The 22,002-nt window shown below is 39.5% G+C and overlaps 1 protein-coding gene across 1 annotated transcript in view; it reads left to right on the top strand.

Annotated features, from left to right (window-relative positions):
- The first annotated feature begins 1,425 nt into the window (after positions 1-1,425).
- The window catches only part of FGF13 (fibroblast growth factor 13), a 743,931-nt gene continuing 723,354 nt past the window's right edge, over positions 1,426-22,002 (top strand). The window contains exon 1 of the mRNA XM_053580098.1: positions 1,426-1,440. The gene's annotated coding sequence lies outside the window, so the exon portion shown is untranslated. The remainder of the gene's footprint in view (positions 1,441-22,002) is intronic.

Here is a 22,002-nt window from a genome sequence, read left to right as displayed (position 1 = left end):
CATGGTAAAGATGTCAATTCTCCCCAAATTAATCTATACATTTAATATAAACCACTGCAAGTTTTTTTTTTTTTTTCAGACAGAGACAAGCTAATTTTATTTTATTTATTATTTTTTTAATGTTGGGGATTCATTGAGGGTACAATAAGCCACTTACACTGATTAAAATTGTTAGGTAAAGTCCCTCTTACAATCTTGTCTTGCCCCCATAAAGTGTGACACACACTAAGGCCCCACCCCCCTCCCTCCATCCCTCTATCTGCTTCCCCCCCCATAACATTCATTGTCATTAATTGTCCTCATATCAAGATTGAGTACATAGGATTCATGCTTCTCCATTCTTGTGATGCTTTACTAAGAATAATGTCTTCCACTTCCATCCAGGTTAATACGAAAGATGTAAAGTCTCCATTTTTTTTAATGGCTGAATAGTATTCCATGGTATACATATACCACAGCTTGTTAATCCATTCCTGGGTTGGTGGGCATTTAGGCTGTTTCCACATTTTGGCGATTGTAAATTGAGCTGCAAGAAACAGTCTAGTACAAGTGTCCTTATGATAAAAGGATTTTTTTCCTTCTGGGTAGATGCCCAGTAATGGGATTGCAGGATCGAATGGGAGGTCTAGGTTGAGTGCTTTGAGGTTTCTCCATACTTCCTTCCAGAAAGGTTGTACTAGTTTGCAGTCCCACCAGCAGTGTAAAAGTGTTCCCTTCTCTCCACATCCACGCCAGCATCTGCAGTTTTGAGATTTTGTGATGTGGGCCATTCTCACTGGGGTTAGATGATATCTCAGGGATGTTTTGATTTGCATTTCTCTAATATATAGAGATGATGAACATTTTTTTCATGTGTTTGTTAGCCATTCGTCTGTCGTCTTTAGAGAAAGTTCTATTCATGTCTCTTGCCCGTTGATATAAGGGATTGTTGGCTTTTTTCATGTGGATTAATTTGAGTTCTCTATAGATCCTAGTTATCAAGCTTTTGTCTGATTGAAAATATACAAATATCCTTTCCCATTGTGTAGGTTGTCTCTTTGCTTTGGTTATTGTGTCCTTAGCTGTACAGAAGCTTTTCAGTTTAATGAAGTCCCATTTGTTTATTTTTGTTGTTGTTGCAATTGCCATGGCAGTCTTCTTCATGAAGTCTTCCCCCAGGCCAATATCTTCCAGTGTTTTTCCTATGCTTTCTTGGAGGATTTTTATTGTTTCATGCCTTAAATTTAAGTCCTTTATCCATCTTGAATCAATTTTTGTGAGGGGGAGACAAGATGGCGGACTGAAGCCAGCTTTCAACAAAGGCTCCCGTCCAGAAGGAGAGTTAAGGGACAGGAATTTAGTAAGTATCCTGGTGGACTTGAGCCTCACCAAGAGAGAAGGCTGAAGAACGCACATCAACACCGCTGAGGCAAGTTGTGATCACAAGGACGCAAACAAAAGGTACAAAATCCACCACCAAGCGGACGGGAGTCCCCCTCCCCCATGAGACCGGCTCTAGAGCCCCACAATTGAACAAACAAGCGGGCAGAAATTAAAGCCCCTCCCACTACACTCCACGGGAGAGACCTTCTAAAAACTGGACCTACCTCCCCTACTGGGGTGCCGTGGCGTTCTCCTGCCGGACATAGGGCTGAATAAAACTTTGGGAATCCTTTGCCGGCAACCCTGAATCCCCGGCGCTCCCCTCCCGCCCACTGAGGTCTGGAGGCCTGTCCCCCAGGACTTCGGATCCTTGGGTGATTTCTCAAGGGGAGTGGACAGTCCCCGAGTTGCGACTGGTCAGCATTGACTCTGAGGCGCGCCGAGTGAGGAGAGGGCACCGGGCTGAGGGGGAGTCACGCCTCGCAGCACTTCCCTGCGGTGCAGCTCCCCGGGCATAGGGGGCCCAAGACTGAATCAGACTCTGGCCTCCCCGCTGAGAGCTGAGAACCCCTACTCTCACTCGGGGTCTGAGGGCCTATCCCCCAGGAGTTCGGCTCCTTGGGTGATTTCTCGAGGGGAGTGCACAGTGCCTGAGCTGCGTCAGGTCAGCGCTGACTCTGGGACACGTGAGCGAGGAGAGGGCACTCCGCTGAGGGGAAATCAAGCCTTGGCGGCACTTCCCTGCGGTGCAGTGCAGGAGCCCTCCCCGGACCGTAGTATTGCGTGAAACTGAATGAAAATCTAGCTTCCCCCCGCCCCACTCCCAATCCGGGTCTGGGGGCCCATCCCCCAAGAGTTCTGATTCTTGGGGGATCTCTTAAGGGGTGTGGACCCAGCACAAACTGCGGCCGCTCAGTGCTGACTCTGGGGCGCGGGACAGAGGAGAAAAGGGTCGCCTGAGTGCCCACACCAGAGCAGCAGTTCCCTGGAGGTAGATCAACAGCCGTTTTTTCTTTAACGGCAGAACGCTCACTTCTGGATATTCTGAGGCCACACCCCCTGTCTCCCTGGGCAACCAGAGGAGGCCACCGGTGACACGGCTCACAAACCCGGAAGCCTCCAGGGCGGGGCCGACCCAGAGAGGTGTTCAGACGCAATTCTCCAGCAGCAAAGACGTTTGAACTCAAAACAGCCCGTCTCCTGTAGGCGACGACAGGAACAGAGACAGAACCTCACAAAGTTGTCTGTTCTGTTCTGTTCTGTTAGCAGCATCCATCAGGGACGGGGCTAAGCCTGAGTGAACACCTCCTTCCCATCACCTGCATCAAACACTCAAAGATGTCAGGCCCCATCTCCTCCTGCTAGATAGCGGCAGTCTGCGGGGGCCTGGCAGACTTCCTCGCGATTCAGGCAGGTGCAAACCCCTGGAGTGTCTGTTCACTGCAGGCAACTGGGTTAGCCATCTGCAGAGATACCAGTGACTGGGTCCGACGGAGGGGCAAAGTGGGGAAGGAGACGTCAACCTTCCCAGACTGCTCTGTTTGCGGGGTGGCTCCTCCTGACTCCACACTGCACTGGGGTGAACTGTCTCAGAGGAGTCACCAGGCCCCTGTGATCCAGTTCCCAGAGACCTCTTGAACCCTTCCACCTGAGACAAGTGCCGATTGAGACAGTTGATTCGGACCTTTTGAACTGGGCTAATAGACTGAGGACTTTTCAGGTGGTGCCCTGGGTGTGCGATTGTAGGAAGGTTTGATTCTCCTTTTCCAACTGGGGCCAGAGGTGGGCAGGCGGGGTGACTTAATTGCTGATTTTTCCACACAACTGAGACTTCAAGCCAGAGTAGAAGTTGCAATAGGATCGAACAGAAACCAGCTGAAAACAAGACAGAACCACTTTGCTCCACCACACCAGACAGGGCCCCAGTTTCTCAGGCCACAACACTGTACGGGCCCTCGATAAAACCCCAGGGGAAAAACCAAAGGGAGTAAACCATGGGGCGGAATCAGCGGAAAAACTCTGGTAACATGAATAACCAGAATAGATCAACCCCCCCAAGAAAAGATACGGCAGATGTGATTGAAGATCCCATTCATAAACAACTGGCTGAGATGTCAGAAGTCGAATTCAGAATTTGGTTTGCAGACAAGATTAATAAAATGGAATTAGGAATTCGAGGAGAAATTCAAAAACTGTCTCAAGAATTTAACGAATTTAAAGACAAAACCACCAAAGACTTAGACACACTGAAACAAGAACTTACAGCCCTCAAAGATATGAAAAATACAGTAGAATCCCTCAGTAACAGAATGGAGCAAGCAGAAGAAAGGATTTCTGACATTGAAGATAAAGTCTTCGAACGCTCCCAATCTCTCAAAGAGGAAGAGAAATGGAGAGCAAAAACGGATCACTCACTCAGAGAGCTCTCAGATAATTCGAAAAAAAATAACATAAGAGTTATAGGAATTTTGGAGAATGATGAAGTTGCAGCCAAGGGCACAGAGGCCCTTCTACATGAAATTATGAAAGAAAATTTTCCAGACATGCCTAGAGAATCTGAAATTCAGATAGCAGACAGCTTCAGAACCCCAGCACGATTCAACCCCAATAAGCCATCTCCCAGACATATCATAATTAGCTTCACTAAAGTTAACATGAAAGAGAAGATTCTCAAAGCAGCCCGGCGAAAGAAAACTATAACGTACAAAGGTAAGAATATTAGAATAACTGCAGATCTCTCTGCTGAAACTTTTCAAGCAAGAAGAGGCTGGTCATCAACTTTTAATCTCCTAAAGCAAAAAAACTTTCAACCCAGGATCTTGTATCCAGCTAAACTGAGTTTCATCTATGATGGAGAAATTAAATACTTCAATGACATTCATATGTTGAAAAAATTTGCCATAAGTAAACCAGCTCTTCAGGATGTTCTCAGACCTATCCTCCACAATGACCAACCCAATCCTATACCACAAAAGTAAAATCACCCAGAAACTTCGGATCAAACTCCAACTTCCACACTGGCGAAAGGATTAAAAATGTCCACTGGACCTTTGAAAAACTCGATACCCAAAATTCCACCAGACTTATCCTTACTCTCCATCAATGTGAATGGCTTAAACTGTCCTCTAAAGAGGCATAGGTTAGCTGACTGGATACAAAAACTTAAGCCAGATATTTGTTGCATACAAGAGTCACATCTCAACTTAAAAGACAAATACAGACTCAGGGTGAAAGGATGGTCATCCATATTTCAGGCAAATGGTAATCAGAAAAAAGCAGGTGTTGCAATTTTATTTGCAGATACAGTAGGCTTTAAACCATCAAAAGTAAGGAAGGACAAGAATGGTCACTTCATATTTGTTAAGGGTAATACTCAATATGACGAGATCTCAATTATTAATATCTATGCACCCAACCAGAATGCACCTCAATTTATAAGAGAAACTCTAACAGACATGAGTAACTTGATTTCCTCCAGCTCCATAATCGTTGGAGATTTCAACACTCCCTTGGCAGTGTTGGATCGATCCTCCAGAAAGAAGCTGAGCAAAGAAATCTTAGATTTAAACCTAACCATCCAATATTTAGATTTAGCAGACATCTACAGAACATTTCATCCCAACAAAACTGAATACACATACTTCTCATCAGCCCACGGAACTTACTCCAAAATTGATCACATTTTAGGTCACAAGTCTAACCTCAGTAAATTTAAAGGAATAGAAATTATTCCATGCATCTTCTTGGACCATCATGGAATAAAACTTGAATTGAGTAACAACAGGAATCTGCATACCCATACAAAAACATGGAAGTTAAATAACCTTATGCTGAATGATAGCTGGGTCAGAGATGAGATTAAGAAAGAAATCACCAATTTTTTGGAACAAAATGACAATGAAGACACAAGCTATCAGAACCTCTGGGACACTGCAAAGGCAGTTCTAAGAGGGAAATTTATAGCACTGCAAGCCTTCCTCAAGAGAACGGAAAGAGAGGAAGTTAACAACTTAATGGGACATCTCACGCAACTGGAAAAGGAAGAACATTCCAACCCCAAACCCAGTAGAAGAAAAGAAATAACCAAAATTAGAGCAGAATTAAATGAAATTGAAAACAAAAGAATAATACAACAGATCAATAAATCAAAAAGCTGTTTTTTTGAAAAGGTCAATAAAATAGATAAACCTCTGGCCAACCTAATCAGGAAAAAAAGAGTAAAATCTCTAATATGATCAATCAGAAACAACAAAGACGAAATAACCACAGACTCATCAGAAATCCAAAAAATCCTTAATGAATATTACAAGAAACTTTATTCTCAGAAATATGAAAATCTGAAGGAAATAGACCGATACTTGGAAGCACGCCACCTTCGAAGACTTAACCAGAATCAAGTGGAAATGTTGAACAGACCCATATCAAGTTCAGAAATAGCATCAACTATACAAAACCTCCCTAAAAAGAAAAGCCCGGGACCAGATGGTTTCACGTCAGAATTCTACCAAACCTTTAAAGAGGAATTAGTACCTATATTACTCAACCTGTTCCAAAATGTAGAAAAAGAAGGAAGACTACCCAACACGTTCTATGAAGCAAATATCACCCTGATCCCCAAACCAGGAAAAGACCCAACAAGAAAAGAAAATTATAGACCAATATCACTAATGAATATAGATGCAAAAATATTCAACAAGATCCTAACAAACAGAATCCAGCAACACATCAAACAAATTATACATCATGACCAAGTTGGTTTTATCCCAGGGTCTCAAGGCTGGTTCAATATACGTAAATCTATAAATGTAATTCAGCACATAAACAAATTAAAAAACAAAGACCATATGATTCTCTCAATTGATGCAGAAAAAGCTTTTGATAATATCCAGCATCCCTTCATGATCAGAACACTCAAGAAAATTGGTCTAGAAGGGACTTTTCTTAAACTGATAGAGGCTATCTACAGCAAACCCACAGCCAATATCATATTGAATGGAGTTAAATTGGAATCATTTCCACTCAGATCAGGAACCAGACAAGGCTGCCCATTGTCTCCATGGCTTTTCAACATTGTAATGGAAGTTTTAGCCACCGCAATTAGGGAAGAAAAGGCGATCAAGGGTATCCATATAGGGTCAGAAGAGATCAAACTCTCGCTCTTCGCAGATGATATGATTGTGTATCTGGAAAACACTAGGGACTCTACTACAAAACTCCTAGAAGTGATCAAGGAATACAGCAGCGTCTCAGGTTACAAAATCAACATTCATAAATCGGTAGCCTTTATATACACCAACAACAGTCAAATTGAAAAAGCAGTTAAGGACTCTATCCCATTCACAGTAGTGCCAAAGAAGATGAAATATTTGGGAATTTACCTAACAAAAGACGTGAAAGATCTCTATAAAGAGAACTATGAAACTCTAAGAAAAGAAATAGCCGAAAATGTTAACAAATGGAAAAACATACCATGCTCATGGCTAGGAAGAATCAACATTATCAAAATGTCCATACTACCCAAAGCAATATATAATTTCAACGCACTCCCTATTAAAGCTCCACTGTCATATTTTAAAGATCTTGAAAAAACATTACTTCGTTTTATATGGAATCAGAAAAAACCTCGAATAGCCAAGACATTACTCAGAAATAAAAACAAAACAGGAGGAATCACACTACCAGACCTCAGACTTTACTACAAATCGATAGTGATCAAAACAGCATGGTATTGGCACAAAAACAGAGAAGTAGATATCTGGAATAGAATAGAGAACCAAGAGATGAATCCAGCTACTTACCGCTATTTGATTTTTGACAAGCCAATTAAAAACATTCAGTGGGGAAAAGATTCCCTATTTAACAAATGGTGCTGTGTGAACTGGCTGGCAACCTGCAGAAGACTGAAATTGGACCCACACCTTTCACCATTAACTAAGATAGACTCTCATTGGATTAAAGATTTAAACTTAAGACATGAAACTATAAAAATACTAGAGGAGAATGCAGGGAAAACCCTTGAAGAAATTGGTCTGGGTGAGTATTTCATGAGGAGAACCCCCCGGGCAATTGAAGCAGCTTCAAAAATACACTACTGGGACTTGATCAAACTAAAAAGCTTCTGCACAGCTAAGAACACAGTAAGCAGAGCAAGCAGACAGCCCTCAGAATGGGAGAAGATATTTGCAGGGTATATCTCTGACAAAGGTTTAATAACCAGAATCCACAGAGAACTCAAACGCATCAGCAAGAAAAAAACAAGGGATCCCATCGCAGGCTGGGCAAGGGATTTGAAGAGAAACTTCTCTGAAGAAGACAGGCGCACGGCCTTCAGACATATGAAAAAATGCTCATCATCTTTAATCATCAGAGAAATGCAAATCAAAACTACTTTGAGATATCATCTAACTCCAATGAGACTAGCCTATATCACAAAATCTCAAGACCAGAGATGTTGGCGTGGATGCGGAGAAAATGGAACACTTCTGCACTGCTGGTGGGAATGCAAATTAATACATTCCTTTTGGAAAGATATATGGAGAACACTCAGAGATCTAAAAATAGATCTGCCATTCAATCCTGTAATTCCTCTGCTGGGCATATACCCAGAAGACCAAAAATCACAACATAACAAAGATATTTGTACCAGAATGTTTATTGCAGCCCAATTCATAATTGCTAAGTCATGGAAAAAGCCCAAGTGCCCATCGATCCACGAATGGATTAATAAATTGTGGTATATGTATACCATGGAATACTATGCAGCCTTAAAGAAAGATGGAGACTTTACCTCTTTCATGTTTACATGGATGGAGCTGGAACATATTCTTCTTAGTAAAGTATCCCAAGAATGGAAGAAAAAATACCCAATGTACACAGCCCTACTATGAAACTAATTTGGGACTCTCACATGAAAGCTATAACCCAGCTAAAACTTAACAATAGGGGGAAGTGGGAAAGGGGGGGGTGGGTAGAGGGAGGGGAATCGGTGGGATCACACCTGTGGTGCATATTACAGGGGTATTTGCGAAACTTGGTAAATGTAGAATATAAATGTTTTGGCACAGTAACTGAGATAATGCCGGAAAGGCTATGTTAACCACTGTGATAAAAATGTGTCAAATGGTTTATGAAGTGAGTGTACGATGCCCCATAATCATATCATTGTATACAGTTATGATTTAATAAAAAAATTAAAAAAAAAAATTTGTGAGTGGGGAAAGGTGTGGGTCCAGTTTCAGTCTTTTACATGTAGACATCGAGTTCTCCCAACACCATTTATTGAATAGGGAGTCTTTCCCCCAAGGTAAGTTCTTGTTTGGTTTATCGAAGATTAGGTGGTTGTAAGATGTTAGTTTCATTTCTTGGTGTTCAATTCGATTCCAAGTGTCTATGTCTCTGTTTTTGTGCCAGTACCATGCTGTCGTGAGCACTATGGCTTTGTAGCACAGACTAAAATATGGTATGCTGATGCCCCCAGCTTTATTTTTGTTACTAAGAACTGCCTTAGCTATACGAGGTTTTTTCCGGTTCCATATAAAACGCAGAATCATTTTTTCCAAATCTTGAAAGTACGATGTAGGTACTTTGATAGGAATGGCATTGAATAGGTAGATTGCTTTGGGAAGTATAGACATTTTAACAATGTTGATTCTTCCCATCCATGAGCATGGTATGTTCTTCCATTTGTTAATATCCTCTGCTATTTCCTTTCTGAGGAGTTCATAGTTTTCTTTATAGAGGTCCTTCACCTCCTTCATTAGGTATATTCCTAGGTATTTCATTTTCTTTGAAACTATGGTGAAGGGAGTTGTGTCCTTAATTAGCTTCTCATCTTGACTGTTATTGGTGTATACAAAGGCTACTGACTTGTGGACATTGATTTTATATCCTGAAACATTACTGTATTTTTTGATGACTTCTAGGAGTCTTGTGGTTGAGTCTTGGGGGTTCTCTAAGTATAAGATCATGTCGTCAGCAAAGAGGGAGAGTTTGACCTCCTCTGCTCCCATTTGGATTCCCTTTATTTCCTTGTCTTGCCTAATTGTATTGGCTAGAACTTCCAGCACTATGTTGAATAGTAAAGGTGACAGAGGACAACCTTGTCTGGTTCCAGTTCTAAGAGGAAAAGCTTTCAGTTTTACTCCATTCAGTAAAATATTGGCTGTGGGTTTCTCATAGATAGCTTCAATCAGTTTTAGAAATGTGCCACCTATGCCTATAGTCTTCAGTGTTCTAATTAGAAAAGGATGCTGGATTTTATCAAATGCTTTTTCTGCATCTATTGAGAGGATCATGTGATCTTTATTTTTGCCTCTGTTAATATGGTGGATAACGTTTATGGACTTGCGTATGTTAAACCAGCCTTGCATCCCTGGGATGAAGCCTACTTGATCATGATGAATGACTTTTTTGCTGATAAGCTGTAATCTATTGGCTAGGATTTTGTTGAGAATTTTTCCATCTATATTCATGAGTGAGATTGGTCTGAAATTCTCCTTTTTGTTTGGGTCTTTTCCTGGTTTTGGTATCAGGGTGATGTTTGCTTCATAGAATGTGTTAGGGAAGATTCCTTCTTCCTCATTTTTTTGGAATAATTTCTGCAGTACAGGAATAAGCTCTTCCTTAAAGGTTTGATAGAATTCTGGAGTGAAGCCATCTGGACCAGGGCATTTTTTAGTTGGGAGCTTTTTTATCGTTTCTTTGATCTCAGTGCTTGGAATTGGTCTGTTCAGGAGCTCTATTTCTTCCTGGCTAAGTCTAGGGAGAGGGTGTGATTCAAAATATTGATCCATCTCCTTCACATTGTCAAATTTCTGGGCATAGAGTTTCTGGTAGTATTCAGAGATGATCTCTTGTATCTCTGTGGGATCAGTTGTTATTTCCCCTTTATCGTTTCTGATTGAGGTTACTAGAGATTTTACTTTTCTATTTCTAGTTAGTCTGGCCAATGGTTTATCTATTTTATTTATTTTTTCAAAACACCAACTCCTTGTTTCATTAATTTTCTGAATGATTCTTTTGTTTTCAATTTCATTGATCTCTGATTTGATTTTGGATATTTCTTTTCTTCTACTGAGTTTAGGCTTAGATTGTTCTTCTTTTTCCAATTCCATAAGATCTCTTGTGAGATTGTTGATGTGCTCTCTTTCTGTTTATCGAATGTAGGCATCGAAAGCGATGAATTTTCCTCTCAAAACTGCTTTTGCAGTATCCCACAGGTTTTGGTAGCTTGTGTCTTCATTGTTGTTATGCTCAAGGAAGTTAATGATTTCCTGTTTTATTTCTTCCTGCACCCATCTGTTATTCAACAGAAGATTGTTTAATTTCCATGCCTTTGTGTGGGGTTGAGCATTTTTGTTAGAGTTGAGTTCCACCTTTAGTGCCTTATGGTCTGAGAAGATACAAGGTAAAATTTCAATTCTTTTGATTCTGTTGATATTTGTTTTGTGTCCCAGGATATGATCAATTTTGGAGAAAGTTCCATGGGGTGATGAGAAGAATGTATATTCTTTGTCTTTGGGGTGGAGTGTTCTATATGCGTCTATCAAGCATAGTTGTTCTAGGGTCTCATTTAAATCTCTTATATCTTTGTTTAGTTTCTGTTTAGAGGATCTGTCCAGCTCTGTAAGAGGTGTGTTAAAGTCCCCTGTTATGATGGTATTATAAGATATCATATTGCTCAGACTGAGTAAGGTCTGCTTCAAAAATCTGGGAGCATTTAAATTGTGTGCATAAATATTTAGAATTGAAATGTCTTCTTGTTGTAGCTTTCCCTTGACCAATATAAAGTGACCATCTTTGTCTGTTTTGACTTTAGTTGCTTTAAATCCACATGTATCTGAAAATAAGATTGCAACTCCTCTTTTCTTCTGAATTTCATTTGCCTGAAACATTGTCTTCCAACCCTTGACTCGGAGCTTTAATTTGTCTTTTGAAGGCAGGTGTGTTTCTTGCAGACAGCAAATGGATGGCTTGTGTTTTTTAATCCAGTCAACCAATCTATGTCTCTTCAGTGGGGAATTCAAGCCATTAACATTTATGGAGATAATCGATAAGTGTGGTAGTATTCTATTCGTCTTATTTTGTGAGAGTCCGTTGCTTAGTTTTATCTTTTGCATCAGTGTGGAGGTTAGGTTCTGTCCTTTGATTTCTGAGTTCTTACTTTGCTGCTGATCCATTGTGGTGGTCAGTGTGCAGAACAGGTTGAAGTATTTCCTGTAGAGCCGGTCTTGTTGTGGCGAATTTCCTCAATGTGTTTATATCCGTAAATGATTTGATTTCTCCGTCAATTTTGAAGCTTAGCTTAGCAGGGTACAGAATTCTGGGCTGAAAATTGTTCTGTTTAAGTAGATTAAAGGTAGATGACCATTGTCTTCTTGCTTGGAAAGTTTCATTAGAGAAGTCTGCGGTCACTCTGATGGATTTGCCCCTGTTGGTCAACTGGCGCTTACTCCTGGCAGCTTGCAGAATCTTTTCTTTTGTCTTGACTTTGGACAGGTTCATCACAATGTGTCTTGGAGAAGCTCGGTTAGAGTTGAGGCGACGTGGGGTCCGATATCCCTCTGAAAGCAGTGTGTCAGAATCTTTGGTGATGTTTGGGAAATTTTCTTTCATAATATTCTCTAGTATGGCTTCCATTCCTCTGGGGCATTGTTCTTCCCCTTCTGGAATTCCTATAACTCGTATGTTGGAACGCTTCATAAAGTCCCATAATTCTGACAGTGAACTTTCTGCTTTCTCTCTCTTCTTTTCTCCCTCTTTTACTATCTGAGTTATCTCAAAAACTTTGTCTTCTACCTCTGAAATTCTTTCTTCTGCATGGTCTAACCTGTTGCTGATACTTTCCATTGCATCTTTAAGTTCCCTGATTGACTGTTTCATTTCCTTCAGCTCTGCTATATCCTTTTTATATTCTTCATATCGTTCATCTCTGATTTGATTCTGTTTTTGGATTTCCTTTTGGTTATTTTCCACTTTATTAGCAGTTTCCTTCATTGTTTGCATCATTTCTTTCATTGTTTTCAACATGTGTATTCTAAATTCCCTTTCTGTCATTCCTAACATTTCTGTGTAGGTGAAATCCTCTGCAGTAGCTACCTCATGGTCCCTTGGCGGGGTTGTTCTGGACTGGTTCTTCATGTTGCCTGGAGTTTTCTGCTGATTCTTCCTCATGAGTGATTTCTTTTATCTGTTTCCTTGCCCTAATTTTCCTTTCACTTCCTCTTGCTCTTTAAGTTCTTGTGCCTGTGGACTAAGGGTTACAGGACCAGAAGGGTGAGAAGGTTGAGGAGCAAAATAGGGATGAAATAAAGGAGGACCGAGTGATAAGAAAAAAAAGAAAGATAGAGAAAAGAGAGGAGGTGGGGATAAGGAATATTGACAAAAGGAAGAGAGGTACAGAAAGAGGGAGACAGGGCAATATAGGTGTACAGTAGGGTACTTTGACACAACCTTAAAAAACCCCACCTTCTGGGGGTGCCCAGTTGGGTCGTTCCCTTGAGGTCAGCAGCTCTTTGGTAACCTGATCAGACACAGTACCCCACCTCCACCAAGTAGAGAGGAAAGACAAAAATGCTATAATTCAAACCAAAAGAAGCAAACAGAAAACTTTACGGGGATACAATTGGGTGAAAAACCAAATGATAGCCGTAGAAACACTAGCAAAAATGAAGTTGTAGTTATTAAAAAAGGCAGCAATGGGAAATTATAATTAAACTAGAAAAATTGAGAAAGAAAAAGGGATCTGTGTGGAAAAGATTGAAATTAAAAAACAAAAGAACATCAACAACGTCAAAATAAACAAAGAAACAAAAAAAAACAACCAAACAAAAAAAAGAAAAAAATGCACAACCAAAAACAAAGCAGTTTGTATATGTTATTGAATATTGTCTGGGCAACACGTGGTCTTCTGGGGTATGAGATGTTAGTCACAGTTCTGATACGACTGGAGGCTGCTGATTTCTCAAACCCCAGCAGGTAGACACCCTAAATCTCTCTTCAGCCCACTTAAAAGGCACTTTGAACTTGTAAACTTGCTGAGCAGAAGCTTTCCCAGCTTTCTCGCTGGAATCACTGCTGAAGTGGCTATCCACTTACCCAGTGTGCCAAAACCGGTCTCACTCTGCCCCTGAGGGTTAGGGCTGCAAGGCGGCTCAGACCCCACCCTTAGGCTACTTGGTTGCTGGGTTACAAGCTCCCACCCGTTGCTAGCTCTGCGACCCTGAGGGCGGAGCTTGCTGGGGCAGATCACTGACAATGGTTCCGTGTGACCCACCGCCAAACACTATTAGCTCCGTCTGGCTCAGCGGCCCAGACTGGGGCCCTAGACAATGGCCAAAGTTCTCCGCACTCCCGCTCAGGCCCTCCCCAGGGCAGTTCAACTCAGTGCCAAGTTCAAGGACATCAAAACAGTTCACAGGTAAGGCCTTTCTGGTTTGCAGTCTCGCTGCTACTGAACTTACAGTTGTGGGCGGGTTTAGACGGATTGAACACACGCGACCACTTGCCGGTTTTCCACTGTTTTAGTCCTCCTCTTGGGGTCCAGAAGTCTCTCGCTGACTCCCTGTATCCTCATAGGAGTGATGATAGGCAGTTCCCACCAGCCAGAGATGCCTGGAGTCCTATCTCCCCAGACTCACGGTGCCCAGATTCAAGGAAGCTGTTACTCGGCTGCCATCTTGCTCCGCCCTCGAGACAAGCTAATTTTAAATTTATAGAGAAAGGCATAGGCCCTAGGACAGATAAAGCAATCTTGACAAAGAAGAATAAAGTAAGAGGAATCACTTCACCTGATGATAAGGCTTACTATATGGCTATAATAACCAAGATGGTATAGTATTGATAGAGAAATAGACAAATTCGTTAATCAAATGAAATAAAATGTCTAGAAATTCAACTATTTTTAACACATGTACAAAAGCAATTTAATAGAGGAAGGATAATCCTTCCCCAAAATAGTGTAAGAGCAATTGGACATCCATAGGCAAACAAACAAACAAACAAAAAAAAACCCACCTCCTAAACCTCATAATTTATGCAAAAATGAACTCAAAATGTATTACAGACTTACCTGTAAGACATAAAACTGTAAATCTTTTAGTGAAATACATTAGGATCAATCTTTGGTATATAGGGCTAGACAAAGAGTTCTTAGACTTGACGCCAAAAGTATGATCCATAAAAGGAAAAATAGAAAAAAAAGTACCTTGACAAAATTAAGAACTTTTATGAAATTCCATGTGAAGAGGATGAAAGATAAACTACTAACTGTGAGAAAATGTTTGCAAACAACATATATGACAAAAGACTCTTACAAGGCTATATGTGAAACTTGGTAAACAGTCTGTAAAGCTAGTGAATGATGCCCCATGATCATATCAATGTACACAGCTATGATTTAATAAAAAAATAAAGACTAGAATCAAAAATATATAAGGAGCTTTCAAGACTCAGCAGTAAGTTAACAGGTAATCCAATTATGAAATGGTCAAGACACATGCTGAAGAGACATATCGCCAAAGTGGACATACATGTGGCTTATGAGAACATGAGAAGATCAACATCATTAGCTATCAGGGAAATACAAACTGAAACCACAGTGACGTAGCACCATGCATCTATCAGAAAGGCTAAAATAAAACAAACAAAAAAACAGTGATGACACCAATTGTTGATGGCGATTCAGAAAAAAAATGGATCACTCATAAATTGCTGTGGAAATGTGAAATGGTACAGCCACTCTGGAAACTAGTTTTGTCGAGTCTTACAAAACTAAACATGCAATTACCATTTGACCCAGGGAACGTATTTATCCCAGAGAAATGGAAATTTCTATTCACACAAGTATTCAGAACAGCTTTATTCTTAGCAGGCAAAAACTGGAAACAGCCCAGATGTCCTTCAAAAAAGTGAACAGTTAAAAAAAATCCCTGGTAAATCCATACCGTGGAATGCTACCACTCAGCAGTAAAAAGAAACTATTGACACACAACAACTTGGATAAATTCCTAGGAAATTATGCTAAGTGAAAGAAGCCAATCCCCAAAGGTTAAAGAATATGTGGTTCCATTTGTGTAGCATTTTTGTAATGACAAAATTTTAGAAATGGAGGACAGATGAGTGGTTGGCGGAGTCAGGGATGGGGAAGGGCAGCAGGAGGCAGGCGTGTGTTGTTATAAAAGGGCTACAGGAGCTATCTTCATGTTGTTGGAACTTTGTGGTGGATACACGAACCTGCACAGGAGAAAAAAATATACAGAACTAAGTGCACAGTACACACACACACAAATGAATGCCCCCAAACTGTGGAAAAACTGAATAATATTAATGGATTGTATCAATGTCAATATTTTGGTGGTGATATTATACTAGAATTTTGCCAAATATCACTACTTGGGAGAATTGGGAAAGGTGAGCAAGTAATCTCTCTATATTTCTTACAAATGCCTCTGAATATTTATTTCAATGAAAATTTCAATTAAACATGCTACTATAGAAGTCTAGAGACAAGATAAGGAAATTTGACTTCAGTAAAACAAGGTAAAGGACATTTTGTGTAGTTCCCATTTGTGATTTGAAAGGATGCATATATACATAATTATATATGAGCATGGGAAATTGCTGGAAGGAGACATGAGAAATTGCTGAAATAGTGACCTCTGAGAAGTCTTGAGTGGAAGGAGACTCACTGAAAAATAAGCCCTTTTGTGTCACTTGATTTTTTTTTAAACCAAGTGCATGCATTGCTTGTGGTAATTTATATGAGAAAACACATAGAAACTATAATGTCTTAGGAAAATATAAACTTCAGTGCTTTAAAATATGAATTTTTATGTTTAATACTATCATAATTACCAGGAGAAGTAAAATAATCTATAGGAAAACCTTACAGGGTACATTGGAGAAGAACATTTTCATTAAAAAAAGAAATGATTTTCATTCCTCTGACACCTTAAACCCTCAGGTCATAGCCAAAATCATTTCCAGGTCATAGCCAATTGTAGTTATTTTTTAAATGTAGTTCCTGGGGGACTGTATTTTGATGCTAACCTGAATAAAATAAACGAATTCTTCGTGCTGGTATTTTGACATTTATACTGTCTCACTGATCACATTTTAAATCTGTTCATGAAAACAGGCATATATAATTTAAAAGTTTAGATCCTCCTATTGTGTGCTTGTAAATATCAATAATATTGACAGTGGTGGGTGTCTAATATTTTCTACAGCCTACCAGCAGGGAACAGAGGAACTGATGCTCAGATTATATAAGTCAGGTGGGCCTAATTTAGGGCACATCAGAACTCATGAAAAGATTTGATTCATTCTGAGTAGAAAAGCTAGGGAACAGGTCTGTAGTACAATTAATTGATAAATTTCTGAGACCTTTGGAGCTAAATATAAGCCTCAGCTGCATACAGAAGCAAGACCATACAAACAAAGGAGTCTGAAAACAGCAAAGGTGGTAAGTCATACTTAGGCTTCCTGGGACCTATGTGATTTCGAAAATGTCTGTTTTGTTCACACTGTTGAGAGATAAATCAATACTCTACAGCAACATTTTCATCATAAAACTCATCTGCTTATCTCTTTATTTTATTTTTACATCTTCACATCCTAGGAAGGAGTTGACAAGCAGCTGCCTTGCTTGAACAGCTTTTAAAGCAACAAAGGAGCAAGGAGACAACCCAATTAACAAATGGGCAGAAGACCTCAATAGGCATTTCTCAGAAGAAGACGAATGGCCTACTAGTATATGAAAAATACTCAACATCACTAATTATCAATGCAAATTAAATCCACAATGAGATTATCAGGGCACACCTGTTAGATGGCTAGTATCAAAAGGACAAAGTGTTGGCAAGGATAAGAAGAAAACAGAACCATTGTACACTCTTGGACAGAATGTTAATTATTGAAGTTACAGCCATTAGGAGAAACAGTATGAAGGGTCCTCAAAAAATTAAAACCAGAACGATTATGTGCTCCAGCAGTCCCACTTTTGGGTGTCTATACAAAGGAAATGAAGTCAGTATGTCAAAAAGACATCTATACTCTTATATTCATTGCAGCATTATTCACAATAGGCAAGATATGGAATCAACGTAAGTGCCCCTCAAAAGATGAATGGATATAGAAAATGTGGTACACATACACCATGGAATACTATTCACCCTTTAAAAAGAAAACCCTGTCATTTGTGACAGGAAGATGTAATGTTAAATGAAATAAGCCAAGAAACAAAAGGACAAATAACACATGATCTTGCTTATAAGTGGAATTTCACAAAGTTGAACTCATAGAAGCAGTGGATAGAATACTGGTTGCCAGGGATTGGGTGACAGGGGAAGGGAGATGTTGGTCGAAGGTACGAAGTTTCGGTTAGGAAGAGCCTGATGGATATAGTTAATAATCATGTATTACATACTTTAACATTGCTTAAATATTCCCAACACAAAACCCCCATAAAATGTGAAATGATGTGCATGTTAATTAGCTTGATTGAAGCATTTCACAAAGTATATAAATCAAGGTCTGACAATTAAGTTCAAGAACTCATCCTAGAAAAAGTGCTATATACCTCATTATTGACTATCACTATAGTCCCCTTGGGAAACTATGCTTGGACACCAGTGCCTAGTCCACCCTTCAAAGCAATTTTGGAACTTTTTTTCTGGAATGACCATCAGAGCTGTCATCTCTTCATGAACTTGCCACCGTGTGTTTACGTTGACAGCAGTGGACGGGCAACTCATTAACATTGGTATATCAGTGTCTCACAGCTGCGTTCGTGTTGATGTGTGTTGGTGTCTGGCTGAGTGGTGTTCATTATTGTTGTTCCGTGTTTTTGTGTGCTGTACAATGACAGCTCTGATGGCTATTCCAGAAAAGAGAGTTCCAAAATTGCTCTGAAGGGTAGACTAGGTGCTGATTTCGGTGTACAGCTTCTTAAGGGGAGTACTTCAAAGGTGACTGTAGTGATGTCATCATTCATTCAGGTGACTACAAAAGTTTCTTCAATTCCCACCCTTATTCCTCCTAGAAATAATAATCAACACATATAGAGTTCTTATTGTGTGTTAGGTATTTTCTAAGAGCTTTATATTCATGACTTAGCTTAATTTCCATGACTCCATAAAGTAAGTACAATTGCTTTTACCATATGTACAGGTGAGGAAACTGAGGCAGAGGGAGGTGAACAAACTTGTTCAGGTTTGCACACATAAAGTGTGCAATTCATATTGCAATGTTTCTCATGCTTCTCATGGAGAATGGGGTATGCTAAAATGCAGATTCCCAGACTCAACCCTTTGATATTCTCTGATTCAATAGGTCTGGAGTTTGACTGGAAATCTGTATTTCTCCAAACACCATTGATACTGATGCAGGCGTCCAAGGAATATACTTTGAGAAACTCTTTTGTAGAGCTCTCAGAGTGAATTTACTAAAACACAAATTTCATAATTTTATTCCCTGCTTAAAAGACTGTCGATAGTTCCCTATTAGGTAAAGTCCAAATCTGTTAGTATGGTACACAAAACCCTCCACAGAGTAGCTTCTGACAGTCTCACCAGCCTTATTTTCAGCCTGTGCTCCCTGTATCAGACTTCTGAGCAACAGTTACAATATTACTAGAATTAGGGCACACCCAGTGGTGTTATGGCTGTAGGGACCAAAGACTTAGATTTTAACACTCAATTCCCTTTGAATATATGGAAAGCCTTCTGAAGAAGGATGGGCTAAAACAAGCCCAAACAGTAAAGACTAAAACAAATACCTAACCCTTCAATGCCCAGACATCAGTGAACATCCGCAAGCATCAAGAATATCCAGGAAAACATGACCTCACCAGACAAACTAAATAAGGTACCAGTGACCAATCCTAGAAGGATGGAGATATGTGATTTTTCGGACAAAAACTTCGAATAGCTGTCCTAAATGAACCCAAAGAACTTCCAGACAACACAGAGAAGGAATTCAGAAGCCTATCAGAGAAACTCAATAAAGATTGAAATAATGAGAAATCAATAAAGCAGAAATTCTGGAGCTTAAGAACCCAATTGATAAACTGAGAAATGTATCAGAGTATCTCAACAGTAGACTTGAATAAGCAGAAGAAAGAATTAGTGACCTTAAATAAAGACTATTTGAAAATACAGTCAGAAGAGAGGGGAGAGGGAAGAATAAAAAAGAATGAAGCATGCCTAAGAGATCTACAAAATAGCCTTCAAAGGGCAAATCTGAGAGTTATCAGCCTTAAAAAGGAGCTAGAGAGAGATTTGGGGGTAGAAATCTTATTTGAAGAAATAATAAGAGGAAACTTTCCAGACCTAGAGAAAGATGTCAACATTCAGATATAGAGTCACAGAACACCAAACAGATTTGACCCAAATAAGACTACCTCAAAAAATGTAATAGTCAAGCTCTCAAAGGTCACAGATAAAGAAAAGGGCCCAAGGGAAGCAAGAAAAAGAAATAACATATAAAGGAGATCCAATACATCTGGCAGCAGACTTCTCAGTGGTAATTTTGCAGGCCAGGAAAGAGTGGCCTGACATATTTAAGGTGCTGAAGGAATAAGAACTTAATCCCAGAATATTATATCCTGCAAAAATATCCTTCAGACATAAAGGAGGAGTACTTCCCCAGACAAACAAAAGCTGAGGGATTTCATCAACACCAGACCTGATGTACAAGAAATGCTAAAAGAAATTCTTCGATCTGAAAGAAAAGGATGTTAATGAACAAAAAGGAATCAAGCAATCACACCTGAAGGTATACAACTGACTGGGAACAGTAAGTACACAAATATAGAACGCTCTATTGCTGTAAGGGCAGTGTATAAATCACTTATATCTTGAGTAGGAAATATTTGCCTGCCATACATCTAATAAAGGGCAGATAACCAAAATCTACAAACAAGCAAATTAGCAAAATATAACCAAGCAACCCCATTAAAAAGTGGGCAAAAGACATGAACAGAAACTTTTCAAATGAAGGTATGCTAATGGACAAGAAACTCATGAAATAAGTGCGCAACGTCTCTATCATTAGGGAAATTCAAATCAAAACCACAATGAAATATCACTGAACTCCAGTGAGAATGGTTTGTATTGAAAAGTCCCCAAACAGCAGATGCTAGTGTGGATGCAAAGAGAAAGGCCCTCTTATACACTGTGTGTGAGACTGCAGCTGGTATAACCTCTCTGGAAAGTCATATGGAGATACCTCAGAGAACTAACGGTATACTTACCATTTAATTTAGTAATCCCACTATTGTGTATTTTCCCAAAGGGAAAAAAGTCATTTTACCAAAAAAGACACATGCACTTGAATGTTTATTACAGAACAATTCACCATCATAAAGATGTGGAACCGACCTAAGTGCCTATCAATACGTGAGTGGATTAATAAAATGTGGTCTATCATGGAGTATCTCTCAGCCATTAAAAAAATAGTGAACAACACTCTTGCAATAATCTAGGTGGAACTGGAGACCATTCTTCTAAGGGAAGTTTCACCAGAATGGAAAAAGAAAGCATATGCACTCACTATTAAATTGGAACTAATTGATCAACACCCATGTGCATATATGTTAGTGGAACTATGGAAAGCAAACAGGTCAGAGGAGGCTGGAGGAAAGGGGTAAATTCACAACTACAAGGTAAAATGTACACTATCTGGGTGAGGGCCACACTTACAACATTAACTCAAACTGTACAAAAGTAATTTATGTGATCAAAACCTTTTTAACCCTGTAATACTCTGAAATAAAAAATACTCCTAAAATAATCACATAATTAGATTTTTGAAAATCCAATCTGAGGATTTCTTTTTTTTTTTTTTTGTTCAGCATTTTATTTATTTATTTTTTTTATTAAATCATAGCTGTGTACATTGATATATTCATGGGGCATCAAGGATATCTTTTTAAATAGAAAAACATAACCTAAAGTGTATTGTGATTACTGACATGTTTGGACTAATTTCCACCATTTTATTTTCTATTTGCTATTTGTCAAACTTTGTAGTTACTTCTCCTGACATATTTTCTGCCATTTTTAGAGTCATTACTTTTTCTTTTTACATAATTTCTGCCCTATTGGTTTGAAGATTGTATATTCCATTTCTTTTTTTTTTCTTTTTCTTTTTTATTAAATCACAGCTGTGTACATTGATATGATCATGGAGCATCATTCACTAGCTTCACAGACTGTTTGACATACTTTCATCACACTGGTTAACATAGCCCTCCTGGCATTCTCTCAGTCACTGTGCCAAGACACCCATATTCCACACTTACCAAGCTTCACATATACCCTTGTAAGATGCACCGCTGGTGTAATCCCACCAATCCCCCTCCCCCTCCCTCCCCTCTCTTTCTCCCTTCCCCCTATTCTTAGGTTGAAACTGGGTTATAGCTTTCATGTGAAAACCCTAAATTAGTTTGATAGTAGGGCTGAGTACATTGGGTACTTTTCTAATATCATGATTTCTACCCTCAAATTTTTGACTTCTGCATTATGATAGCATGGATTCTTTCACACTCCTCCCTTCAAAAAGTGAAGTCTGATTATCCTTCCATTGAGTATGGGTTGGAGTTTACAAAGAGTGCGAGTGATGGTGTGCAACTTTGGAGAC

Source organism: Nycticebus coucang, chromosome X (genome assembly GCF_027406575.1).
Source record: "Nycticebus coucang isolate mNycCou1 chromosome X, mNycCou1.pri, whole genome shotgun sequence".
NCBI lineage: Eukaryota > Metazoa > Chordata > Mammalia > Primates > Lorisidae > Nycticebus > Nycticebus coucang.
This window is presented reverse-complemented; position numbering and strand designations above follow the sequence as displayed.